Source organism: Odocoileus virginianus, chromosome 32 (genome assembly GCF_023699985.2).
Source record: "Odocoileus virginianus isolate 20LAN1187 ecotype Illinois chromosome 32, Ovbor_1.2, whole genome shotgun sequence".
In the NCBI taxonomy this organism is placed as follows: Eukaryota; Metazoa; Chordata; class Mammalia; order Artiodactyla; family Cervidae; genus Odocoileus; species Odocoileus virginianus.
Window position 1 is genome coordinate 33,703,911 of NC_069705.1, and position 27,979 is coordinate 33,731,889.

The 27,979-nt window shown below is 35.8% G+C and overlaps 1 long non-coding RNA gene across 1 annotated transcript; it reads left to right on the forward strand.

Moving 5' to 3' along the window:
* Window positions 1–7,265: 7,265 nt before the first annotated feature.
* Window positions 7,266–26,664, forward strand: LOC139032545 (uncharacterized). The gene is made up of 2 exons (XR_011485073.1): window positions 7,266–7,409; window positions 26,485–26,664. It is a non-coding gene; the product is annotated as an uncharacterized lncRNA (long non-coding RNA).
* The last annotated feature ends 1,315 nt before the right edge of the window (window positions 26,665–27,979 follow it).

The window sequence follows — 27,979 nt, forward strand, 5'->3', positions numbered from 1 at the left end:
TTACAAGGGATTACTCAGTACACACTCAGAAGGTTCTTAAATGGTTCAGTTTTAAAAGAAAATCTGCAACTTATCATACTGCTAAGGAAATAGAAATTGGAAATCTAGGTCATTTTTCCTTTAACAAAAGAACCCTTTCTACATCTTCTTGAAACCTTTAAAGAGTCACGACCTGAAGGTTAGTGAATACCTCTCTAAACAACTGCCATTGTTTTGGTCACCATTGTGTTTCTAGCACTTAGATAGAGCATTGAATAATTGTAGGAAGAATACATGAATGATTGAGGGAGGAAGTAAGGGAAAGTAGCTTTGCCAACATTACTTGACACACAATAAGCTCCAATTAATTGCAAATTACATGGCCTAATAAACATTAAGCTGTTCTAAGTAGAATTTTACTATCAGTTATATAATCTTAAATATTAACATGTTCCTAATGATTCTCTTTATAGGTTCTAAATTCTCAGTGTAGTAATGAAACAAATGATTCACTAAGATTTGAAGAAATTTGCTGAATGGCATAAGGCTTATGTGTGACAGTAGCAGAACTGGGACCCAAGCTTTCATAATGTATTTTAAACATTTTATAGCTTTTAAGGATAATTGCTAAACAAATGTTTTAAAAATAAATACATTTTATATAGACACAGCTTTTGCTATTTCATTAAGTTTCAGTTATCTACTTCTATTATTGTCCTCATTATCTGTTCTTTTCTGTATCATTTCATCAAGCTATATATCAAGACAATTAAAGTTAAAATGCAGACCAATATAGTAACACATTTCTCCCAAATATTGATTCATAATATTGATTATTTTTCAAGGTCTTCATACATTAAGGAATTAAAAAGTAGAAAAGGAGCTATTTTTTTCTCAGTATCCCCAGTTATCTTGTATGATGGATACAGTGTCATACTTTGTTGACTGATGAACAAGAATGTACATTATGCTTTGTTAATATGCATTTTAAATAAGCTGGAGTTATGTTATAGATCTTTATTTACTGAACATTGTTTATTTTAGAGTAAAATGTGCTTTCTTTATAACACAGAGACTAGTCCAAAGAGAAAGAAGTAGGATGTAGATATCTCTGTTAAAAAGCTAATTTTCGGAAGTAGCATGAGTTGATGCCTAAAATAGGATTCTATATTTGCAATCCTAATTGCAAGTAGGATTCTATGTTTTTCTACTGAGATTTTCTTAAGACATGTGGTAGGATTTTCATGATAACAAAAATGTCTGAAAAGAGTTTCCAGAACTTGAACATGAGAAAATGAGCCAGTTAATGACAAGTAACAGAAATAAAGCTTCCCTGGTGACTCAGCATTAAAGAATCTACCTGCCAATGAGGGAAGCACGAGTTTAGTCCCTGGGTCAAGAAGATTCCCTAGAGAAGGAAATGGCAACCTACTTCAGTATTCTTACCTGGAAAATCCCACGGACAGAGGAGCCCGGCAGGCTACACTCCAGAGGACTGAAGGAGTCAGACAGGACTGACCCTTTGCATACATGTAAAGAAAATAAAGGTTATTAAACAACTTCCAAATTGTTCATAGAATTCCTTTGTTTTTCTTTTTAATGATTAGAAAACTAGATATTGTACCTAATAGAATTACAAGTCCAAAATCAATGAAATTACATTCCCATGATTAAGACAACTAAAATAGTAATTTCAGCTGCACGCATTATTGATGGCCCTTAATTTTTCAAATACATATTGTTTTAAAATATTTTAAAGTGTACAATTCTATCAGTGTTAGAAAAGAGCTGCCCATATAAGATTAGACTGTGGCCCACAAGGAAAGCTATTATAATTGAAAGTTTCAAATGCACTAATTCTCTTTTAATCTTTGCTTTACATTCTTTTTTCAATACTGAAGAAGCTAATTCTGTTTATTTCACAAAAATAGCTCTAATTTGCAAATAGTAATATACTGTATTTTTTTCAAAATTCTGTCAACCACATACTATTTGGTGAATTCATTGTCCTTTAAGGAGGATTAGTTCAAAGCTTCAGATGCCATTCCATATGGAGTTCCACATCTATCCTCAAGATTTCTGCGGAGTATCAGGTATACTTATTTGTTTTCTTGCTTACCTTTGCCACTGAATTTCCTCTTGAATGAACAGTCTCTCTGTTTCATGTGTTATTAGTGTGATCCATAATTTATTAATTTAATTTTGTTACATGCTTGGGTCATACACATATTTATCCATTGAGTACACTATATTAAAAATGTGACTATTTTAACTTCTCACACATTTAAAATGTGAATAGGTAACCACAACATTTCAAATTAGTAAGGGATGCATATCTAAAATATGCAATAAAGTCTTCTAAGTAGCATGAAAAATATAATTATTCATAATCATATGAATGCAAGCTTTTTAAAATTAATATTTATTTTAATTGGAGGCTAATGACTTTACTATATTGTGGTGGTTTTTGCCATACATTGACGTGAATCAGCCATGGGTGTACATGTGTCCCCATCCTTAATACCCTTCCCACCTCCCTCCCCATCCCATCCCTCAGGGTCATTCCAGTGCACCTGCCCTGAGCACCTGTCTCATGCATCGAACCTGGACACAAGTTTTAAAATATGTTTTCATCAGCAGTGTATGTGTTATCTATTTTCTCTGCATCTTCACCAGCATTGCATAAATACTATTTATTTTTCAGCTCTTCTCATAGATGTATAATGATACTCATAGTAGCCTCAATTAGCATTTTCCCAATACTAATGATGTTTAACATCTTTTCATGTCTTTATTTGCTATCCAGCTAGCTCATTAGGTAAAATATCTTTTGCTCAGCAGTGTTTTGTTGTATCCAGCATATGAATCTTATATACATTTTGTGAAATTTATACCTAAGTATTTTTATTTTTAAGAAATTACAGATGAAATTGTATTTTTCATTTCAGTTTCCACATGGTCATTGTTATTATATAGAAATATACTTATATTTTATGTATTGATCTTATATCCTATGAACTTGCTGAATTTACTTATTAAGTCCAAGAGAGTTTCTTAGAGTTCCTAGGGTCTTTTTTTTTTTTTCTCTAGAGTCTTTTTATGCAGAAAATTCTGTTATATGAAAATAGAAACAGTTTGTTTCTTCCTCCCAACTGTACTTGTCTTTCATTTCCCTTTTTTCCTTTATTGCACTGACTCGAATTGGAGTATTATGTTGAGTAGCAGAGATGAGAGTAGTAAATTCTGTCTTGCTTCTGATTTCATGAGGAAAACATTCAGTCCTTCACCAAGTATAGTGGTTTTTGTAAATGTTCTTTATAAGTTGAGGAAATTCCCCTCTCCAAGTTTATGAAAGGTTTTCTTATGAATTGATATGGGATTTTGTTGATTTTGTTGAATATACATTTCTGCATAAAATAATATGATCACATATTTTTCTTCTTATGCTGTTATTATGGTGGATTGTGATGACTAATTTTTGAATATTGAATCAGTCTTGCATGCTCTTGATCATGATGTATAATTATTTTCTGATATTTTAAGTTCAATTTGCTAATATATTGCTTGAATATGTTTATCCTATAATAAAGGATATGGTCTGTAGTTTTCTGTCTCCCCTCCTTGCTTCCTTTGTCCATCCCTCCCTCTCTCTCAGTCTCTCTCTTTCTTTCTTTCCCTCTCTTTTTTCTCTCTATTCATTTATTTTCCTTTTCTGTACTTGTTTAGTCTAACTTTAGTAGTAGTACTGGCCTCAAAGAATGAGTTGGGTGGTGTCCCCTCCACTTTTCTTTTTTTTTTTTCCCCTTGAAGATAATCTATAGGTTTGATGCTAATTCTTCCTTAAACACTTGATAGAATTCTCCAATGAGAGCAAAAAGACAATTTCTTTTTCCAGGGATGTCAAAGTATGAGTTCCATTACTTTAGTAGTTATAGTGTTATTCAGATTATTTATTTTATGTTTAATGCTTATTGAAGTAGTTCTTACTTTTTCACTAAATCAAATTGTGAAATTTATGTGGGTAGCATTGATTGAAATATTACCTTGTTATCCTTATGATGTCTGCAGAGTCTGTTTCTGCAGACTGATATCTTGTTTCATTCCTGATATTAGTAGTATGTCTTCTTTTTTTTTCTCCTTACGTGTCTTGCTAGATCAGAGAGTTGTATGAAAAGCATGAATTTTGCAAGAATTAATATGTATTTTAATTTGCCTACTCTGTTGTTTTTTATCCCAAATTAAATAGCATCATGAACAAAATGAGTTTTAGGACAGTCTGTTATATCTATTATCCTGAATATGCTCCCTCTGCATCATTTTTCAATTGTAGAATTTGCTCATTGAAAATAAATAGCTGCACATTAAAAAAATAGAATTTTGAAAATATTATTAATATTTTAATCTTTTGTTCCATTTGTTTTTGTCATTTTTCTTTATAAGTTCCAGCACAGTCTCTGTTCTTTTGGCTGTCATTTTTTCTTTCTGATTCTCTTTGATTTTTGTTTTTCTTCTGGTAGGAATTTAATTGATTTTAGATCTCCCCACTTTGCTAATATAATCATATAGAGCCATACATTTCCAGTTCAATACTGCTTTAATGGTATTCCACATAGCTTGATACATTGAAATTTTCATTTTCATTCAGTTTAATTATTTTAAAATCTTCTCTCAATGCTTTCTCTTTAACCAAGTGATAATTTCGAAGTCTGTAATTTCATGTCCAATTATTTGAAAAGTTTCCTGTCTTCTTTCTGTTATTAATTTCTAGTTTAATTTATTATGGTCAGAGGACATAGCCTGTAGGATTTTAATTCTTTTAATTTTGTTGAGGTTTGGTTTATAGTCCAGGTTTTGTCCAATCTTGGTATAATTTCTGTGGTAGCTTGAAAAGAGTGCCTATTCTGTTGTTGTTGAATGGAGTGTTCTGCAAATCTTGATTGAGTGCTATTTGTTGATGGTGGGCTTGATACCTTTGCTGATTTTCTGTCTAGTTCTTTCAGTTGTTTGTTGAATGAGGACTGTTGAATTCTGCAACAAGTAGAAGTTTAGATTTTGTATGTATTCTTGCAGTTTGTGATTTTTTTTGTTTCACATAATTTGCAGCTATTTTGTTATTTTAGATGCATAACATTTAGAATCGCTGTGACTTCTTGATTGGTTGAATCTCTATGTCCCAAGTGATTTTCTTTACTCTGAAGTCCAATTTATAGGATATTAATATAACTACTCTTGCTTTCTTTTGACAACATTTCCATGCTAAGTGTATGTGTGTGTGTTCCATTCTTTTATTTTCCTATTACATATGTTACTATATTTAAAGTGAATTTCCTGTATATAGCTTCAGGTTGATTTCTTTTATTAATATGCTCCACTAATGTCCCTCTTTAGTTCTTTTACTTCACATGCAGTTATTCATATGTTAATATTTAAATTTGACCTTTTTTCCTGGTCCATTTTCTCTCTGTATTGTTTCAGCTATTTTTTTTCCTCTTGTTTCCTATGGATTACTTGAACATTTTTTAGAATTCCAATTTTTTTAAATCTATAGTGTTTTTGAGTGTCACTTTTAATAGACTTTTTAGTGGTTGTAATATATGTATGTATATAGAGAAATAATATTTTAATAAGGAACTTAATCTAAATGCTAGAATGTCAAGAGCAGTAAAATTTATGTGAAGCAAGAATAATTTCAAATCCATGGAATTATAGTAATTTCAAAAATAGTTAATTCCTAAATTTTAAGCATCCATGTTTAAAAACTCTAAATGCTAATCTGTTTACAGTACCTGTACTTCAGTTTCCCATGTCTGTGATGCTCGGGTTAAAGTGAACTTTGATCTACAGTGGCTTAGAAAGTCTTTGACTTGAGATTGTCTTTAAGATTGAAAGTGTTAAAGCAAAATAAGAAATATTTCATGAGTAATCTATAAATTTGTAAACTCTCCTGTGGCTATAGAATCTCATTTAAGTGACATCCTCCACTACCAAGTAATCTAAAATGAAGTGAGTTCATGCTCTTTGATCCCCTGTGGACTATGGTCCACCAGGCTCCTCTGTCGGTGGTATTTCCCAGGCAAGAATACTGGAGTGGGTTGACATTTCATCCTCCAGGGGATCTTCCTGACACAGGAATTGAGCCTGCATCTCCTGTGGCTCCTGCCTTGGCAGGTGAATTCTTTACGAGTGTGTCACCTGGGAAGTCCATAATCTAAAATACTAGGTTTTATTCCTGCTGCTGTTGCCACTTATCTGTTTTAAATCATGCATGCTGGATGCTTCCATCGTACCATCCAACTACATGCCCATGGCTGATATGGATATACCAGATTGAATATCCCACATTTGTTACGCCTTGGTTTTCCAGCCCTAGTCCCCTTCACTTGCTGTCATTTTGTGGCTGAAAATACTTTTATTAATTCAACTTTGGGGGCTTAACCCTGCCATGCCAAAGCCCATATTAATCATGTGCCATTTTGGTGATTCTTTTATTCCAGCTCTCCAACTACATGCTGAAAGTGCAATACTTTCAAACAATAGAAAATGAGGGGTTGATACATGTAAGTTAATATAACTGGTACAGCTTCTTTTGAGCCCTTATACTTCCAAGAAACATCTTTCTCCCAGCCTCTCCAGTTTTTTCCTTCCTCTGAGTTTGATGTGCACATTTAACAGCAGTCTTCCTTCTTTCTCTTAAAACTTTTCCTCCACTTGTATTCAATAAAGAATTCATATTACTTTATTCATCTACTTATTTACTCATTTAAAAAATAATTCCTTCAATGAAGGCATTGCATATCACTGAGGATAAGATAGGAGCACTGGTTTTTAAGATTTTTTTTATCGGTAATGAAAAAGAAGGAAATCCTAATTTGCACATTTTTAGGCACTGGATATATCAGGTAGCTTTTGCCTGGAATAATACACCTTAAACAGTACTTCTCAAATGTTAATGGCAGGGATGCTGTTAAATGCACATTCTTATTCATTAAGAATGACGTAGTGCTTGAGACTTTCCATTTCTAGAAAGCTAGTAGGAGTACTGCAATTTGAGTACCATGGTCTTAAGTAATGAGTTTCCTGTAGCTCGAACGGTAAAGAATCTGCCTTCAAGCTAGGAGAACAGGGTTTGATCCCTGGGTTGGGTTGACAAGTTCCTCTGGAGAAGGGAATGGCAGTCCACTCCAGTATTCTTACCTGGAGGTTTCCATGGACAGAGAAGCCTGGTGGGCTAGAGTTCGTGAAGTCACAAAGAGCTGAACACGACTGAGTGACTAACGCAGTCCACAATCCATAGTCTTAGGTAATTTCAGTTAAATATATCACCTATGGGCAATCTATGCTAGCGGCTTTTTTTTTTTACATTACTTTAATAACAACACCTGAAAACAATGTAAACCAAGCTAAAGACAAACCTGAAAGAAGAGTACGCGGTGTGTAAATCTTTATTTTGTTTTTAATTATATCACCACCATGATATCTTTTATTTCACTTTTTAATTAGTTCTACACAACTTGAATTGAGAATTCATGGCTCTGCCTACTCCAAATTCATATGACAGAAAATGACTAATGTGTCCCAATTTAAGTACTAGTCATTCTCTTGAAGTTTATCTCTAATGTATTTCACTTAAAGTTTCGAAATGATATAAATCTATTCTAATTTACCTTAAATATTTGAAGGATATTAACTCTTTTTAAAAGACTTCAAGTAATTTTGTGTAAAGATAAGTTGTTGACAGTCAAATTTTTAGGCCATTAAAATATCATTAATTTTGTAATGACCTATTGCTTTTTGGGTTTCCCACGTGGCTCAGTGGTAAAGAATCTGCCTGCCGATGCAGGAGACCAGGGTTTGATCCCTGGTTCAGGAGATCCCCTGGAGAAGAGAATGGCTACCAACTCCAGTATTCTTGCCTAGGAAACCCCATTGACAGAGGAGGCTGGTGGGCTACAGTCCATAGAGTCACAAAGAGTCAGACAAGACTGAGTGACTAACACTTTCATTTTCTATTATTGTTTAGATTACTTATCATTCTTTTAACAGTTTCTATAATTTTCTTCAATCCATTTAACTGCATTGCAAAACTATATAATGTTATCTTTTCAAAATTTTTTTAAGAAAACTGCAAAATTCCCAATGGCACTATAACTCTTAATTACACTTCAAAAATGACAAGGTCAATTAGAAAAACCAATAAAACATATTGAATATGCCTTTGTAATCTATTGATCCAACAAAAATTTTTCTTCGTATTAGATAGCCCTGAAGTTTGCTGAAAATAGAACTGGATATGGACTCATTTTTAAAAAACAAAATATTTAATGTTATTTTCAAGATTCAAAGAACTTAAGAATTTAGTTTCTAAAAATAAACTAAAGTTATCACTCATAACCCCACACTTCAGAATCTTGTATGATTTCTAAATTTCAGGTAGTTTATGCCCTTTATAAATTGAATTTTCATTGCTATTATTCTAAAAACTTTTAATATCAACCAGGCAGCAAAAGTTTAGTAATCTTTTACCACTAGTAATTCTGCTCTTAATACTCCCCTAAGTGGTGGATTTATGAAATGCAGTTGCAGAATCATAAAATTTTAAATACAGACACTTGCTCAAATAGTCCACTTTGGGAAGCTATCCACTGATCCCATAAAGCTTTGTAATCCACTGTCTTTTATCTCTCTCTCTCTTTTATTTTATTTATTTATTTATTTGCCACAAGAGTCCATGAAATAGCTTTGATGTAAACACAGTTTTCTTAGTTCATTCAGATCTTTAAGTATAGTTGTGTGCATGCGTGCATGCATGTGTGCTCAATTGTGTCCAACTCTTTGCGACCCCATGAACGGCAGCCCTCCAGTACAGTTATATTCCTACAAAGTTGTTTTATCATGATGTAAATAGTTAAGCATGGGCTTCTCTGGTGATTCAGTGGCAAAGAATTGCGCCCTACTAATGCAGGGGACTCGGGTTCCTTCCCTGAGTCAGGAAGACCTCCAGAGAAGGAAAGGGCAAACCCGCTCCAGGATTCTTCCTTCCTCCCTTCTCAAGGGCTTCCCTGGTGGCTCAGCCGGTAAAGAATCCACCTGCAGTGTGGGAGACCTGGTTTCGACCCCTGGGTTGGGAAGATCCCCTGGAGAAGGGAAAAGCTACCCACTCCATATTCTGGCCTGGAGAATTCAGTGGACTGTATAGACCATGGGGTTGCAAAAAGTCTGGTATGACTGAGCAATTTTCACTTTCCAGTATTCTTTCCTGGGAAATCTCAGGAACAGGCAAGCCTGGTGGGCTACAGTCCATGAGATTGCAAAGAGTTGGGTAGGATTTAGTGATTAAACAACAACAACAGAAACAAATAGTTAAGTAAAATAACCCCTCAGTTTTCTAGCTCTTGTTACATAATGATGTCTTGATGGGCTTTAGAATTTTCTTGTAGTTTCAAATACTGAAGAAACTAGCAGTTTCTTATTAAGGAAATTTCATTATGCACAGTATTTCTGGAACTTTTCTTTAGGAAATAGTCTCAAAACTATTGAGAAACAACATAATAAAGTCAGTCTCATAATTTATAGTTTCATCTTACCTTTAACCTCAGATATTTTGACTGAGCTTATTTGTCATATTAACACCCATGTTCTCAAAGAAATTGCAACATGAGTAACATATTTGATGTTGTTGTTGTTCAGTTGCTCAAACATGTCCAACTCTTTGCAACCCCATGGACTGCAGCATGCCAGGCTTTTCTGTCCTTCAGTATCTCCCAGAGTTTGTTCAAACTCATGTCCATTGAGTCAGTGATACCAACCAACCACCTCACCCTCTGTTGCCCCCTTCTCCTTCTGCCCTCAGTCTTTCCCAGCATCAGGGTCTTTTCCAGTTAGTCAGTTATTCACATCAGGTGGCCAAAGTATTGGAGCTTCAGCTTCAGCACAGTCCTTCCAATGAATATTCAGGACTGATTTCCTTTAGTATTGACTTGTTTGATCTCCTTCCTGTTTAAGAGTCTCTCAAGAGTCTTCCCTAGCACCACAGCTCAAAAGCATCAATTCTTCAGCACTCATCCTTTTTTATGTTCCAACTCTCACATCCATACATGACTAATGAGAAAACCATAGCTTTGACTATAGGGATTTTTGTTGGCCATATTCTCTAGACCTATATATAGACGTGAAACTAAAAACATCAAGTCATGAACCTAAGAGGTTAGATGAAGCCCAGAATCCAGAAGCATATCTCAAGAGTTCATGTAAGTCAGAATTTAGAAAGATTTAATGAGTAAAAAACAATCTAAACAGTGAGAATTTTCCAATGGAGATAATAAAGATGACCAGAATTTGTGAAATAAGGATTGATATACCTCTTCATGCACATGTTTTTTGCTACCTATGCTGTCCATCTGTTTGAACTGCTTTCCAATAGAATTGAGAAGACTGGTGATAAAGTTCTTACCAAGTGACAATAATGGGGTGCAGATTGGCTTAAATTGTTTATTTACTGACAAGGTTTACAATTGTTCCCCAAATTGAGACTTGAAACATAAGGGTTGGAACAGTTTTGATAGAGTTGATAAGTTTAGACTATGTTTTTTGCTTAAGTCCATTCAATTTATAGTATTAATAATAATAATATTTTGTTACATGAGAGAGATATGTAGGTATAAATTTTTGTCACCACAATTAAAAGAATATATCAAGAATATAAGTACTGTTTCTTAAAATACATATATAATCTTAATATAACATCAAACTTAGATTATTCTTGCTTAATTAATTTGTTTTAATTGAAGTATAGTTGATTTATAATGTTGTGTTAATCTTGACTATATAGCAAAGTGACTCAGTTATACACACAGAGACATTCTTTTGTTGTATATTCTTCACCATTATGATTTAAGACAGGATATTGAATACAATTCCCTATTTTATATAGTTAGATGGTTCTTATACTTGAAATAATGATTTAAAGCAATACTGTGCAACACTGGCTAAACAGTAAATTGCCTGTGGAATTTTCAACACCACATAACCATGCCAGTTTTTTGAAATAAGAATTTCTGGGGTTTGGTAATGGAGATAGATATATAAAAGCTTTGTTTTTTAATTTTAGTTTTTAAAAGTTTTTATTCTTAAATTCTCCAAATGATTCTTAAATTAGCCAGGTTTGAGAACCACCAATTTAAGTAATCCCAATGGTAAAGGGACTATGCATAAAGGAATTGCTTTGATTGTTAAAAATAGAAGCTATGATGGCTCATTATTAAATGCAGCCCATATTTTAAAACAATATTTTATTTATTAAGAATAATATTTCAGAATTATAGTAACTTTAAATGAGTATTGGCATACATTTGTTTTAAGCCTATTAATTCAAGAATTCAGATTTATTTAAATTATATAATTCCTTAATGACTAACAAGAAAAAATGGAACTTTGAGATCATCCATAACATTGTGGTATTGACAGTCAGGTCAAAAATTGGCAAAATTTAATAAGGATATTGATTATGGGAAAATGTTTAGTGTTTGAGAAAATGCATTGAGGAAAATGGTGAATGTTAATATATCGGTCTGCATTCCACCCTGTGATATATATGCAGATTTAATAGTCACTTTTATGCAAATTTTCAAAAATTATTTTACTGGCAAGTGACAGAAGCTAGCACAAATAGCTTCAGCAAAATTAAATTTTATGTTAAGTAAGTCCTGAGTATTCACATAATTCACAGAATCAAAGAAATAGCTCAGGTTTTATCTGTTGGGTGTTTTGCTTTATTTTGCCAACAAATTCTAAATGATTTGAAGTATAGTTTTATATCAGCAGAAAGAAACAAATTTTCCCAATGTTTGCATAGCAGTTTAGGATTTTTTTTTTAATTGCTACTATTAATACTTGACCGTTTGTCCATCCTTCAGGAAGATAGATCAGGGCTTGCTTGGTAGCTCAGCTGGTAAAGAATCTGCCTGGAGTGCAGAAGACCCACTTTGATTCCTGAGTCGGGAAGACCCCCTGGAGAAGGGACAGGCTACCCACTCCAGTATTCTTGGGCTTCCCTGGGGGCTCAGCTGGTAAAGAATCTGCCTACAGTGTGGGAGACCTGGGTTTGATCTCTGGGTTGGGAAGATCCCCTGGAAAAGGGAACAGATACACACTCTAGTATTTTGGCCTGGTGAATTTCATGAACTGTATAGTCCATGGGGTTGCAAAGAGTTGGACACAACCGGGTGACTTTGACTTCACAGGAAGATAGATTTGATACATAGATCAGCTAGAGCCAAATGTCCATTGCTGTAGGTTTTCTGTAGAATAAAGAAGTTGGGAAAATTTATATGCAGAGGAAAAATTAGCTACCACACTTCACCCTACAATGATTAAAAAAATGGTACAAGTATTGAGGTAACCGTCTTCATTTTATCAATAACCCATCTTGAAAAATCAATGCCCATTTCTTTCTTTTTGAATTATGTTACTATAAACAGTAAATCTCTATTTCCCCTAAAGGCTCACTGATGTTTAGTGCTACACAATGTCACATTTATTTTGTATTGTGAGGTACCAAATTGAAACTACTGATGAGATAGATAATAGTAATTTTTCTGTTACCTTAAATCAGTAGTTTTCAAATTTGCTTCTTATAAGTTCCCAGGTACTGATGAGGATGTGGCAGTGGAGGTCACATTTTAAGAACTACAAAGACTGAAATCTATGAATTACGTATGTAATAAGAAAATTTCTATTCAAAATGTTTATTTCAACCATATGAATATCATGGTTATATAAATAATTTATGATGAACACATATTGATGTTATCTTATAGAAGATCATATAGCATTTATGAAATACTGAAAGCTAGGGCAAGATGTGATAAGTAATATAAAATCCAACTCAAACTGGCCTTGGCAAAAACTGACTTTATTGATTCAAGTAATGAAAAATCCTAGCATAGTGCTGGCTTCAGTCAAGACTAAATCTCAAGACTCAGACAATGTCATCAAGGTCATAGTTATTTCTTTTTCTATACCTTAGCTCTGCAGACTTCATTCTCAGGTGATGAGAAGAGCCTTTTCTTTACTTAGCCAACACCAGCAGCTCCAGGCGTTCCTCTATTGGTCCAAAAGAGGAGTTTTTAACCATGGCATGGAAGAGAGTGGAGTATTTATTTTATTTTACCACCGACTATGGTAATATCTGCCTTTGCCTCACTGGCTGTGCTTGGTCTAGGCTAGCAGAGCTAAGAAGATGGAATATACAGAGTCCCTTTAGGACATCAAAGATCCATTCTGTAGAGAGATTTGGGATAATTATCCTTAAACATAATGAGTCCAGAGAAAGAATTGTTTCTTTCAGAAGAAGATTAACTTACTAGTTTACCAAAATAAGTGTGACTAGTTGTGACCAAAGATTGAAAAGAAAAGGAATCCCGGTCTGCCATTGCAGGTAGTCATTATTAGATGTGTAATCTTTATGATTATATTTTTGTAATTTTATACAGGAACCAATACATTCCAGCATGTTCTTACGCATAAAGAAGAGGAAAACAAAAGAAGTTGTCGTTCAGTCATTAAACCCTGTCCAAATCTTTGTGACCCCATGGACTGTAGCCTACCAGGCTCCTCTGTCTTCCACTAACTCCTGGAATTTGTTCAAATTTGCAATTGTCTTCAATTTTAATTTGTTATTATTAGAGGAGTTATTCTCAAATCCTACTGAATTTCATGCATAACCTCAGAATTTTATAAAAATGCAGACTGTTTCTACACACAAAGATTCTTATTTACAAAGAATATGGTGATTCTTCATTTCTTTACTTTTAATAAATCTCACAAGTGAATCTCCCATTCAGTTGATTGCCCTAAAATACTGTGATAGAAAGTTTTAAAATTCAATATTTATCTACATGTTCAGAATTTTAAGTGCAAAATGCAGGAAGAAAAAATCTGTAATATGTATTTTAGACTGTTTTATCGCAAGGGGAGAAACTCAAATCCATAGGAACAGGGAAAAGGACATTTCGGGCCTGAGGGGAGAGAGTTAGAAGAGTCTCTGTGGGGCCAGTACCTTCTCAGGCTCCCTGTGCTCTCCCTTCACTCTAGGCTCTCTGCTTACGGCCACAGTGTGGCCACCGCCTTGGACTTAATCTGCTTACGGCCACAGTGTGGCCACCGCCTTGGAGTTAATCTGCTTACGGCCACAATGTGGCCACCGCCTTGGAGTTAATCTCACCCCACCAAACAAAAGAGAGAGAGAAATACAGTTTAGCAGAAACTCCAGCAGAGGAGTCCAGCATTTCTTTATTAGGCCATGTGTTTATTTCTGACTTTAAAATGACTTCCCTGGTGGCTCTGATGGTAAAGTGTCTGCCCGCAATGTCGGAGACCTGGGTTCAATCCCTGGGTCGGGTAGATCCCTTGGAGAAGGAAATGGCAACCCACTCCAATACTTTTGCCTGGAAAATTCCATGGACAGAGGAGCCTGGTAGACTACAGTCCATGGGGTCACAAAGAGTTGGACACAACTGAGCGACTTCACTTCACTTCACTTTATTTCTGAATGAAAAATATTTGCTCAAAGAATGAAATATATTGAAAAGCCAATTGAGCTAAGGATACCATCAATTTACCCCAACCTCACAGGTTGGATGGGGGAGCTATGATCTTTCCAGTGAAAATCTGAAAGCTATTTTTGGAAGAAGGAGGAGATGGATATTGTGAACAAAGTCAGTTTGATAAAGGGTAACATAGTATATTTATTTTCTATTGCAGGCAGTACAAACCACCACAAACTTTGTGACTTAACATCAACACAATTTCATTATACCACATTTCTGTGGCTCAGAAGACTTTAATAGTTCTCGCTAAGCTAAAGCCAAGGTGTTGTTGGGCTGCCTTCCTTCCTGAAAGCCTTGGGAATGGGGAATTTTTCCCTTGCTCATTCAGTGGTTGGCAGAATTCAGTTTCTTGATGCTGTTAAGACTGTGGTCCCCATTTGCTTGCTGGCTCTCAGGGTCATTCCCAATTTCTAGAAGTTGCCATCATTTCTTGACTCAAGACCCGCTTTCTTCATCTTCTAAGCCAACAACAAACAGTTGAAATTTTCTCATGCTTTATGAATGTTCCTCATTTTGCTCTGTCTTCTCTCTCTCAGACTTTATCCAGCAAAGATTCTTTGCCTTTAAGGATTCATGAGACAAGCCAGGAAGTCTCTCCATCTCACCATCTCTATTTTAATCACACCTGCAAAGTCATTTTTTCCCTCTAATGTAGCATATTTACAGGTTTTGTAAATTAGAGAGTGAACTTTTCTGGGAGCAGGGAGTCATCTTTCAATCTCCACACATAGAATGTTGCTGTAAACTGGAATCTCTGTGCTTTGCTTTTAAATGTTGTTTTGTTTTCTCTACAAATGTAGATTAGAATCTTATTGTTAACTTATAAACTGAAGATATTACTACATGCAAGGTAACGAGTTATACTACAAGTATGTGTATGAGTTATACAAAAACACAAAATTCTTTAAGCAAAGAAACAGGTCTTTTATTATTCACAGGAGAAATAGCAACCAGAGCAACATCTTGTTCTTATGATGCTTGGACATTGTCTGTGCACAGGCTGAAGTGTGCCATAGTACCAGAACCCCCAGACTGTGAGATGCTGCACTTTTTTGGGCCTGCTAGCTTAGCATCTTTTTTTTCCTTCCAGGGAGTTATACTACACTGTATCCTTAGTGGTGGTAGTTTAGTCACTAAGTCATGTCCAACTCTTGTGACACCATGGAATGTAGCCCACCAGGCTCCTCAGTCCATGGGATTTCCCAGGCACAAATACAGGAGTGGGTTGCCATTTCCTTCTCCAGGGGATATTTCTGACCCAGGTCAAAGCCGGGTCTCCTCCATTGCAGGCAGATTCTTTACTGACTGAGCCGTGAGGGACTCTCCATGCAATACCCGTAAGTATTAGGAAATATTTTCTGCGGGAAAAAAGGGGAGGTATCTTAGAGTTATTACTAGGGAATATAAGTAAATGTCTCTAAAGAGTGGAAAGACAGGAATTGAGCTTTAACAACAGGGAATCAACCCTTAATATTCATTGGAAGGTCTGATGCTGAAGCTGAAGCTCTAAAACTTTGGCCACCTGATGCATAGAGCCAACCCATTGGGAAGGATCCTGATGCTGGGAAAGACTGAGGGCAGGAAGAGAAGGGGGCGACAGAGGATGAGATGGTTAAAAAGCATCACCAACTAAATAGACAGGAGTTTGAGCAAACTCTGGGAGACAGTCAAAGACAGAGAAGCCTGTATTCCATAAGGTCGCAAAGATTCAGACACAACTTAGTGAGTGAAAAACAAATGCCCCTGGGAAGCATCTCAGAGGCAGAGACCATAGAAAAACACCATAAATCTATGGAGGATTTGACTTCCAATATTGATATATTCAGTTTAATAACTCTATTTTTGAATCAAAATCAGAATATTCAAATATTTACATATAAGTAAAACAAAGTGGAGGAAGTGTTTTATCTTTGATAAAATACAGAGAAGCTTGTAGCTACTGAACAGACATATGTTATTTCTTTGAGGATCTTAATAATTGAGTGCATATACAAGGTATTATAAATCAAACTCTCTCTAGCTACATTCTTTATAACTTGATATCAAATGTTGCAGGCCTCATGGTGTGGCCGTGAGAAGAATGGTGTAGGTTTGTGATGATATGCACATGCTCAGTCATGTCTGACTTTTTGCAACTCCATGGACTGTGTAGCCCAAGAGGTTCCTCTGTCCATGGGTTTCTCCAGGCAACAGCACGCAAGTGAGTTGCCGTTTCCTACTCTAGAGGATCTTCTCGGTCCAGGGATAGAACCCGTGTATTTTAAATCTGTGTCTCTTGTGTTTCCTGCATTGGCAGAGGATTTATTTTTACCACTGTGCCACCTGGGAAGCCCTAAGTTAGTGGTAACTTCCACCAAAACTGTTGCATCTTCCAAACCTCAGTTATTACAACTTATTTACTGTGATTACATTTTGAAGCATTGAATAAAAAATGTATTTACTTGAAGTATGCTTTTAATCTATATATATCAAAATTTATTATCTAAAAAAATTATCTAGGAAGACACTCGTACCTATTTCTAGGTAGTGTCTCATATAAGAGTGAAATCAAGAGTAAGTAATTTCTCATCTAGGAAGCCTAAGAGTAAAAGAAATTTTCAACCCATTGTACAATGTCTTACCTCTTTTTTTATTTGCAATATAAAGATTTTAACATTGAATTTACCCTCAATAATATCTCAGTTGTTTTCCCTTTGTGATCATTAAACTGTTGCTTTATCTTAAGATTCTATCATTATCTACAAAAAATCCTACTTTCTTTATGAAGTCTAGCAGTATTGTTTCTTTTATTTTAATTGAGCATATTTAAATTATTATTATTATTGATGTATTATTTTCGCTTCTTTAAAAAAGCAGATGTAGTGGTTGCTACTGCAAAATCTTTCGTGCTGAATGAGCAATAAACAACAGTAAAATAACAGAAGGAACCAGCAGCTTTTCACATCTAAATATACTCTTTATTCCACACATTGAAATGGCATCTCATTTTTCAGTAAGTCCCAGAACAGCAGGCATATACAACTCCATCAAAGCACATGAATCAATAGACTAAACAAGTTACACTGTAGCAGTTTATACATCAAAACCACTTGTCTATCTCTTTGAGCACTATAGTCAAAATCAATATATCCCCCAATCTACAGCGATTCCCCAAACTCCTCTTTCATATTACATATTCAAACAGCTGTAAACAAATTAATAAATTGCATTGGACTTTTGTTTTCTCTCCTCCTGAATTTTAATTGATTCATATCACTGGAAAATCCATGCAGGCTTGTTATCTTGGCTTTTTTCCCTTTTCTGGCATGAAGACGAGTTCAGTGTTTAAGAGCTTCAGACTCACACTTCACTAACCACTTGTAGTTTTGATGTTAAACTCAAAGAGAGTTCTTCTGTTAAGCATTTAGTATGCAATTTCCTTCCATCATTGAAACACAAAGTGAAGAGTTTTCTCATCCAGACCACAGTGATGAGTCCTAGAATGCCAGTGAAGCACAAAATGTACAGCTGCCATTAGAAGGCATCTAATCTCTGCCACCTAATAAAGCAGTGATTAGATAACTGACATCTGCATAAGCTAGAACACACAGGAAGAGTTAATTATGAAACATCTTACTTGCATGTTATATTAAGGAAATTACTCTACTGAATTTCTTCTTTATTTTTTTATTTTCTGTATTTGTTGCATGTTTTGTGCTCTTATAGTAAAATCGTGTTATTTAAATTTGAAATATACCTAACAAACTTCAATCAACCCAGTAATTTAACTGTATTTAATCTTGTCGCTGTTAAAGTTGATTTCAGATGAGGCTTATACTTGATACAATCCTAGATACAAAATTAGAGATATTGACATAATATACTACTACGTATAAAATAGATACTAATAAAAACCTACTACATAGCAGAGGGTGTTCTGCTCAATGCTCTGTGGTGACCTAAATCTGAAGGAAATCCAAAACTGTGGAACTATATGTACACGTGTGGCTAAATCACTTTGCTGTACAATAGAAACGAACACAGCATTGTAGAGCAGCTACATTCCAATAAAATCAACTCTACAAATCATTAGCTAGACTTAGAAAAAAGAGAAAATATTCAAACAAAATCAGAACATAAAAAGAGATTACAGCTTATGTCACAGAAACAGAGGTTTGTAAGAAACTCCTGTTTATTTATATACCAATAATTGGATGTGTTAGAAGAAATGAATGCATTCCTACAGATAGACAACCTACCAGCATTAAATCCTGAAGAAATAAGAAATCTAAGCAGATCCATAACAAAGAAGAGTGTTGAATCAGTAGTCAAACAATTTCTCAAAAGAAAGCCTGGGACCAGATGCCTTCACTGGTGACTTGCACCACTCATTTAAAGAATTAACTCTACTCAAACTCTTCTTAAATGTAGAAGAAGAGGAAGCACTTCCAAACTCATTTTATGATGAGAGCATTAACCTCAAACAAAACATAACTGGGCATCAGAAGAAAATAGCATCACCAATTCAATGGACATGAGCTCGAGTGAACTCCAGGAGAGTGTAAAGGGCAGGGAGCCTGGCATGCTGTAGGCCATGGAGTCGCAAAGATTCAGACATGACTTAGCAACTGAAAAATAACAACAAAAGTCCCCAGTGAACATAGGTGCAAACATTTTAAACAAAATATTGGGTAACCAAATCAACTACATATTAAAAAGACCAAACAACATGATCAAATAGAATTTCTTCTAGGGACACAAATGGTTCAGTATCCACAAATAAATGAATGTAATTACACCATAAAAATAATATCTTCATCTCTGTAGATGTATAAAAAGCATGTGACAAAATTCAACACACTTTTGTCATAAAAACCCTCAACAAATTAGATATAGAAAGGATGTAGCTCAACATAATAAAGGACATGCGTGCCAAGTCAACAGTGAACATCTTGATAAATGGTGAAAACCTAAAAGCTTTACTTCAAAGATCAGAAAAAATGCATGGTTGCCCACTCTCACTGCTTTTATTCATTAGAATATGGAAAGTATTAGCCAATTATACAGTTATAATTAGCCAATTATAATTAGAAATTATACAGAAAAAAAAGATATATAAGTTAGAAATGAAGAAGTAAAATTGTCTCTGTTTGCAGATGGCATGATATTATATATAGAAAAACATAAATACTCTTATAAAAAAATATTAGAACTAATAAATTCAGTAAAATTGCAGGATCCAAAATTGCCACAAAGAACAGTAGTGTTCATATACATTAAGTAAACTATCTGAAAAAAGAAAGTATCAAAATAACCTATTTATATATGATCAAAATTCCTAAAACAAACAAACAAACAAAAAAAAAACCTTAGGCTTAAATTTAAACAAAGAGCTGAAAGATATATACACTGAAAACTATAAAAACATTAATGAAAATTTGAAGAAGACACAAATAGTGGAAAAATATTCTGTGTTCAAAGATAGAAAGAATTATTGTTAAAATGTCCATACTGCCCAAAGCAATCTACAGATTTAAAATAATCTCTATCAAAATTCTAATTGTGTTTTTACACAAATAGAAAAAAAATCTAAAATTCATATGTAACCACAAAAGATACCAAATACCAAAACAATCTTGAGCAAAAAGATTGCAACTGAGGACAGCATTCTACCTAATTTCAAAATATTCTACAAAACTTTAGTAATCAAATCAGCATAGGACTGACATAAAAGCAGACATATAGACCAATGGAACAAAACAGAGACCCCAGAAATAAATACATCCCCAGAAATAAATATATGCATTTACTACCAATTAATGTTTGACAGAGGTACCATGAACACACTGTGGAGAAAAGACAATTTCTTCAATAAATTGTATTGGGAAAACTGGATATTCACATGCAGAAAAATGAAACTAGACCCTTATCTCACACATATGCAAAAATCACCTCAAAGTGGATTAAAATGTTTAAATATAAGATCAAAAACTTTAAAACTACTAAAAGAAAATATAAAGGGAAAGCTTTTTGACATATGCAGTGATGTTTTTTATTTTTATTTTTTGGATATGATCCCAACAGCACAGGGAACAAAAGCAAACACTGACAAATGGGACTATATCAGTCTAAAAGCTTTGGAAAAGCAAAGGAAACAAAATAGTGAGGATACAACTTCCAGAATGGGAGAAAATATTTACAAACCATTCATCTGATAAGGGATATCCAAAAACTATAAGGAACTCAAACAATTCAATAGATATAAAGCAAAAATAAGATTAAAATTTGGCAAAAGGCTTGAATAGGCATTTTTTAAATGTAGGCCCACAAATGGCCAACAGGCATCCGAAAAGATGCTTAATATTATTAGTCATTAAGGAAAGCAAATCAAAGAAAACCACAAAGTGATATTGCCTCATACCTGTTAGGATTGTTTTTATGAGAAGGATACCCACCCCCCCCCCAAAAAAAAAAAATCACAACTATTGGTAAGGATATGGATTTTCTCTACTGTCAGTGGAAACATAAATCATGTAAATCAGTATATCAGGGAAAACAGTATGAGATCCCTTAAAAAGCTAAAAATAGCACTACCACATGATCCAACAAAATATACTTCTGGGTATATATACAAGAAAATGAAAGCATTATCTTGATGAAGTACCTGCACTTCCGTGTTCCTTACAGCACCTTTCACAATAGCCAAAATATAGAGTCAACGTAAGTGCCTATTTAAAGACTGAAACCACAATAACAGACAACTCCCCAATCTGACCACATGGACCAGAGCCTTGTCTAACTCAACGAAACTAAGCCATGCCATGAGTGGCCACCTACGACGGACGGGTCATGGTGGAGAGGTCTGTACTGAATGGGGTCTGCTGGGGAAGAGAATGGCAAATCACTTAAGTATTCTTGCCTTGAGAACCCCATGAACAGTGTGAAAAGGCAAAAAGATAGGACACTGAGAAATGAATCCCCCAGGTTGGTAGGTGTCCAATATGCTACTAGAGATCAGTGGAGAAATAAGTCCAGAAAGGATGAAGCGATGGAGCCAAAGCAAAAACAACACCCAGTTGTGGATGTGACTGGTGACGGAAGCAAGATCCAATGCTGTAAAGGGCAATATTGCATAGGAACCTGAAATGTTAGGTCCATGAATCAAGGCAAATTGGAAGTGGGCAAACAGGAGATGGCAAGGGTGAAAGTCGACATTCTAGGAATCAGCTAACTAAAATAAATTGGAATGGGTGAATTTAACTCAGGTGACCATTATTCTACTACTGTGGACAGGAATCCCCTAGAAGAAATGGAGTAGGCACCACAGTCAACAAAAGAGTCTGAAATGCAGTACTTGGATGCAATCTCAAAAGTGATAGAATGATCTCTGTTCATTTCCAAGGCAAACCATTCAATATCATGATAATCCAAGTCTATGCTCTGACCAATAACACTGAAGAACCTGAAGTTGAACGGTTCGTTGAAGACCTACAAGAATTTTTAGAACTAACACCCAAAAAAGGTGTCCTATTCATTATAGGGGACTGGAATGCAAAAGTAGGAAGTCAAGAAATACCCGGAGTAACAGGCAAATTAGGCCTTGGAGTAGAGAATGAAGCAGGGCAAAGGATTCTGCCAAGAGAATGTGCTATCATAGCAAACACCTTCTTCCAACAACACAAAAGAAGACTCTACACATGGACATCACCAGATGGTCAACACCGAAATCAGATTGATTATATTTTTTGCAGCCAAAGATGGAGAAGCTCTATACAGTCAGCAAAAACAAGACCGGGAGCTGATTTGGCTCAGATTATGAACTCCTTATTGCCAAATGCAGACTTGAATTGAAGAAAGTGAGGAAAACCTCTAGACCATTCAGGTATGACCTAAATCAAATCCATTATGATAATACAGTGGAAGTGAGAAATAGATTTAAGGGACTAGATCTGATAGACAGAGTGCCTGATGAACTGTGGATGGAGGTTCATGACATTGTACAGGAGAGAGGGATCAAGACCATCCCCAAGAAAAATAAATGCAAAAAAGCAAAATGCTGTCTTAGGAGGCCTTACAAATAGCTGTGAAAAGAAGGAAAGTGAAAAGCAAAGGAGAAAAGGAAAAATATACCAATTTGAATGCAGAGTTCCAAAGAATAGCAAGGAGAGATAAGAAAGCCTTCCTCAGTGATCAATGCAAAGAAATAGAGGAAAACAATAGAATGGGAAAGACTAGAGATCTCTTCAAGAAAATTGAAGATATCAAGGGAATATTTCATGCAAAGATGGACTCAACAAATGACAGAAATGGTAGAGACCTAACAGAAGCAGAAGATATTAAGAAGAGGTGGCAAGAATACACAGAAGAACTGTACAAAAAAGATCTTCATGACCCAGATAATCATGATGGTGTGATCACCCACCTAGAGCCAGACATCCTGGAATGTGAAGTCCAGTGGGCCTTAGGAAGCATCACTCCGAACAAAGCTAGTGGAGGTGATGGAATTCCAGTTGAGCTATTTAAAATCCTCAAAGATGATGCTGTAAAAGTGCTGTACTCAATATGTCAGCAAATTTTGAAAAGTCAGTAGTGGCCACAGGACTGGAAATGGTCAGTTTTCATTCCAATCCCAAAGAAAGGCAATGCCAAAGAATGTTCAAACTACCACACAATTGCACTCATCTCACATGCTAGTAAAGTAATGCTCAAAATTCTCCAAGCCAGGCTTCAGCAGTATGTGAACCGTGAACTTCCAGATGTTCAAGCTGGTTTTAGAAAAGGCAGAGGAACCAGAGATCAAATTGCCAACATCCACTGGATCACCGAAAAAGCAAGAGAGTTCTAGAGAAACATCTATTTCTGCTTTATTGACTATGCAAAACCATTGACTGTGTGGATCACAATAAACTGTGGAAAATTTCAAGACAGATGGAAATACCAGACCACCTGACTTGCCTCTTGAGAACCCTGTATGCAGGTCAGGAAGCAACAATTAGAACTTGACATGGAACAACAGACTAGTTCCAAATAGGAAAAGGAGACATCAAGGTTGTATATTGTCACCCTTCTTATGTAACTTATATGCAAAATGCATTATGAGAAACGCAGGGCTGGATAAAGGCCAAGCTAGAATCAAGATTGCCAGGAGAAATATCAATAACCTCAGGTATATAGGTGACACCACCCTTTTGACTGAAAGTGAAGAACTGAGGAGCCTCTTGAAGAAAGTGAAAGAGGTGAGTGAAAAAGTTGGCTTAAAGCTCAACATTCAGAAAAGTAAGATCATGGCATCTGGTCCCATCACCTCATGGGAAATAGTTGCACAAACAGTGGAAACAGTGTCAGACTTTATTTTTGGGGGCTCCAAAATCACTGCAGATGGTGACTAAAGCCATGAAATTAAAAGACACTTACTCCTTGGACGGAAAGTTATGACTAACCTAGACAGCATATTAAAAAGCAGAGATATTACTTTGTCAACAAAGGACCATCTAGTCAAGGGTATGGTTTTTCCAGTAGGCATGTATGGATGTGAGAATTGTACTATAAAGAAAGCTGAGTACTGAAGAATTGATGCTTTTGAACTGTGGTGTTGGAGAAGACTCTTGAAAGTCCCTTGGACTGCAAGAAGATCCAACCAGTCCATCCTAAAGGAGATCAATCCTGGGTGTTCACTGGAAGGACTGATGCTGAAGCTGAAACTCCAATACTTTGGCCACCTGATGCAAAGAACTGACTCATTGGAAAAGACCCTGATGTTGGGAAAGACTGAGGGCAGGGAGAGAAGGGGACGGCAGAGGATGAGATGGTTGGATGGCATCACCGACTCAATGGACATGGGTTTGTGTGGACTCCAGGAGTTGGTGATGGACAGGGAGGCCTGGAGTGCTGCTGTTCATGGGGTCGCAAAGAGTGACACAACAGAGCAACTGAACTGAATACACACACACACACACACACACACACACACACAATGGAATGTTATGCAGCCTTAAAAATGAAGGAATTTCTGCCATTTTTGACAACATGGATGACTCTGGAGGACATTATACCAAGTGACATACATTAGAACAAGGAAAAAGTAAATACTGCATGTTCTTACCTATATGTGGAATACAAAAATGTTGATTTCATAGAATCAGAGAATAGAATAATCATTGGCGTGGTCTCTGGGAGTAGGTGGGAGAAATGAAGAGATGTTGGAGTATATTAAGTTTCAGTTATATAAAGTTTCAATTTCAGTTATGTGGAATGAATGATTTCTGAAGGTCTAAGGTACAGAATGTTGACTGTAGTAAATAATGTGCATATGTGCTCAGTCATGTCCAACTCTTTGCGACCCCATGAACTGTAACTCATCAGGCTTCTCTGTCCATGGACTTCTGCAGGGCAGAATACTAGAGTGGGTTGCCATTCCTTCTCCAATAGTGGATAATACTGTGTTATAAACTTGAAATTTGCTTGGAGTATCCATCTTAAATTTTCCACCACACATATAAAAAATACTATGTGAAGTGGTTGAAAGTAAATGTCACTGTCTTGTCCAACTCTTTGTGACCCCATGGAATATACAGTCCATGGAATTCTCCAGGGCAGAAGACTGGACTGGGTAGCCATTCCCTTCTCTAGGGGATGTTCCCCACCCAGCGACTAAACCCGGGTCTCCCATATTGCAGGCATATTCTTTACTAGCTGAGCCACAAGGGAAACCCAAGAATACTGGAGTAGTTAGCCCATCCCTTTCCAGCAGATCTTCCCAACACAGAAATCAAACTGGGAGTCTCCTGCATTGCAGGCAGATTTAGTAGTTAAATTGATTATGGTAGTCATTTCATAACATATACATTTATCAAAAGATCTTGTATGCTATAAATAAAAATTTTTATTTGTAAATTATAGCTCAATAAATCTTGAAAAAAAAAAGAACAAAATGGATCTTTATACTCTGAAAATTTCTGTCCTCGTTTTCTGGACAAGCTTGCATCATATAAAACATTTTCATCAGACCAATACCATGTATCAAGTAAAGTATTTCCAGCAGCGATTTAAATATAGGGCAGTGGAATCTCATATAGTTTAAAGTGGAAACAGAAGGCAGTGGTGCCAACTACCTACCAATGTTTTTCTTTCACCCATAGTTTCTGAATAATAGATTTTATATACAAGGTATTCTTTCCTGGAGGATGGATTTGACTATGTGTGCTGTGAGGGTCAGTCCATTATGTCAGAGAGACAAATTCCTTTTCATTCCAAGAAGACATAAAGAAGCAGTGTTTAATCTCAATTTGGAAAGGTTGGATGCTCACCTAGACCATGGTGAGAGCTAAGACCTTTTACGGAAGCTCCCCTACCCAACCTTTGCAAGTACATCACTATCATAATAAGAACAGTTCTTTACATTTCAGCTTGGTACATCATTAGAGACTTTTCTCTAATTGACTGTTTCTTCCCCCTTAAACCCAGTCTTAGGCTTGAGAATTAAAATTACTTTTTGTTTAAGCATTTTATCTTACTTACAGAGACAGGTATAATAAATCAAACATTCTTCTCACTGTTATGATAATCAGTATAAAATTACCTGGGTTTCATAAAGTGCTTTATGCTGAAACTCACTCCCTATCTGAACTATAAACATGCCACATTCTTTCTGTTTTGCGTATGGAACTTAAAATGTTATATGTGTAAAATCATTTTCATAGGATACTTATACTTTCTTTAACTCTTCCCGTTTGCCTATTGAATCCATCGTGAACAAAATATCTTAAAACATACCTTAAGAAATCTGCATTGACATATTCAGCCTGGACACTAGAGAAAGGGGAAAGAATATCATTTGATGAATACTTACTTTGATCAGCATCTTCCCCATCTGAATCTCAAAGCAGTGTATGAAGTAGGTGTAATTATTTCTTTTTTGCAGACGAGAAAATTGGAAGACTGTATGAGTCATTGAGTCATCTGAGTCATTCTTTGAGACATTGCATCTGTCGAGCGACGGGACTAAATTTCCATCCAAGTCTTTTCAGCTCCAAAGCCACGGTGTAACTGTGGAATGATAAATGAAACAATACAGTACAGTGATAAAGAATTCTAATTCTGATCTCAGAATACTTTAATTTATACTGTGGCGTCACCACATAATAAGTATCCTTGGAAAGTTACTTAATAATCTTTTAAATCAGTTTCTATAACACGTGGATAATAACAATGCCTATCTGAAATGGCTGTGAAGATTAAATGAGATAATACAGGTAGAATGCTTGGCACACAGCCTGCCTCCATTTGATTTAGTTTGGTGGCTTAGTCGTTAAGTCGTGTCCGACTCTTGTGACCCCATGTCTTGTAGCCCACCAGGCTCCTCTGTCCATGGGATTCTTCAGGCAAGAATACTGGAGTGAGTTGCCATTTCCTTCACCATTATTAAGTTTAACATACATTAAATTTTCAAGTCCCATTTATTAAAAGCATGCAGATTCAATGTATGCATTTCTGCAACCAAAATTCCCTTTCTAGTGGATGACTAAAAGAAGAAATACCAACATTGTGATAACTTAGCATTTTTCTAAGGTTTGCAATGTACCTGGAAATTTGAAATCAATTTTTAGATTTCAGGACTCCCAGATGGTGCAGTGGTAAAGAATCCGCCTGCCAATGCGGGAGATGCAAGAGATGTGGACTCAATCTCTGGGTCAGGAAAACACTCTGGATTAGGAAATAGCAATCCACTCCAGTAATCTTGCTTGGAAAATTCCATGGACAGAGGAGCCTGGCAGGCTGCAGCCCATGGGAATGAAAAGACTTGGAGATAACCAAGCACACACACACACACACACACACACACACACACACACAGGCTTGAGATTTCACGCCATTTCAAGTGAATTCAGTTCAGTCAGTTTTTGACCCATTGCAACCCCATGGACTACAGCATGCCAGGCTTCCCTGTCCATCACCAACTCCCAGAGCTCGCTCAAATTTGTCCATCTAGTTTGTGATGCCATCCAACCATCTCATCCTCTGTCATCCCCTTCTCCTCCTGCCTTCAATATTTCCCAGCATCAGGGTCTTTTCAAATGAGTCAGTTCTTTGCATCAAGTGGCCAAAGTATTGGAGTTTCAGCTTCAGCATCAGTCCTTCCAATGAATATTCAGGACTGGTTTCCTTTAGGATGGACTGGTTGGGTCGCCTTGCAGTCCAAGGGACTCTCAAGAGTTTTCTCCAACACCACAGTTCGAAAGCATCAATTCTTCAGTGCTTAGCTTTCTTTATGGTCCAACTCGTACATCCAAACATGACTACTGGATAAACCATAGCCTTGACTAGACGGACCTTTGTTGGTAAAGTACTATCTCTACTTTTTAATATTCTGTCTAGGTTGGTCAGTTTTTCTTCCAAGGAGCAAGTGTCTTTTAGTT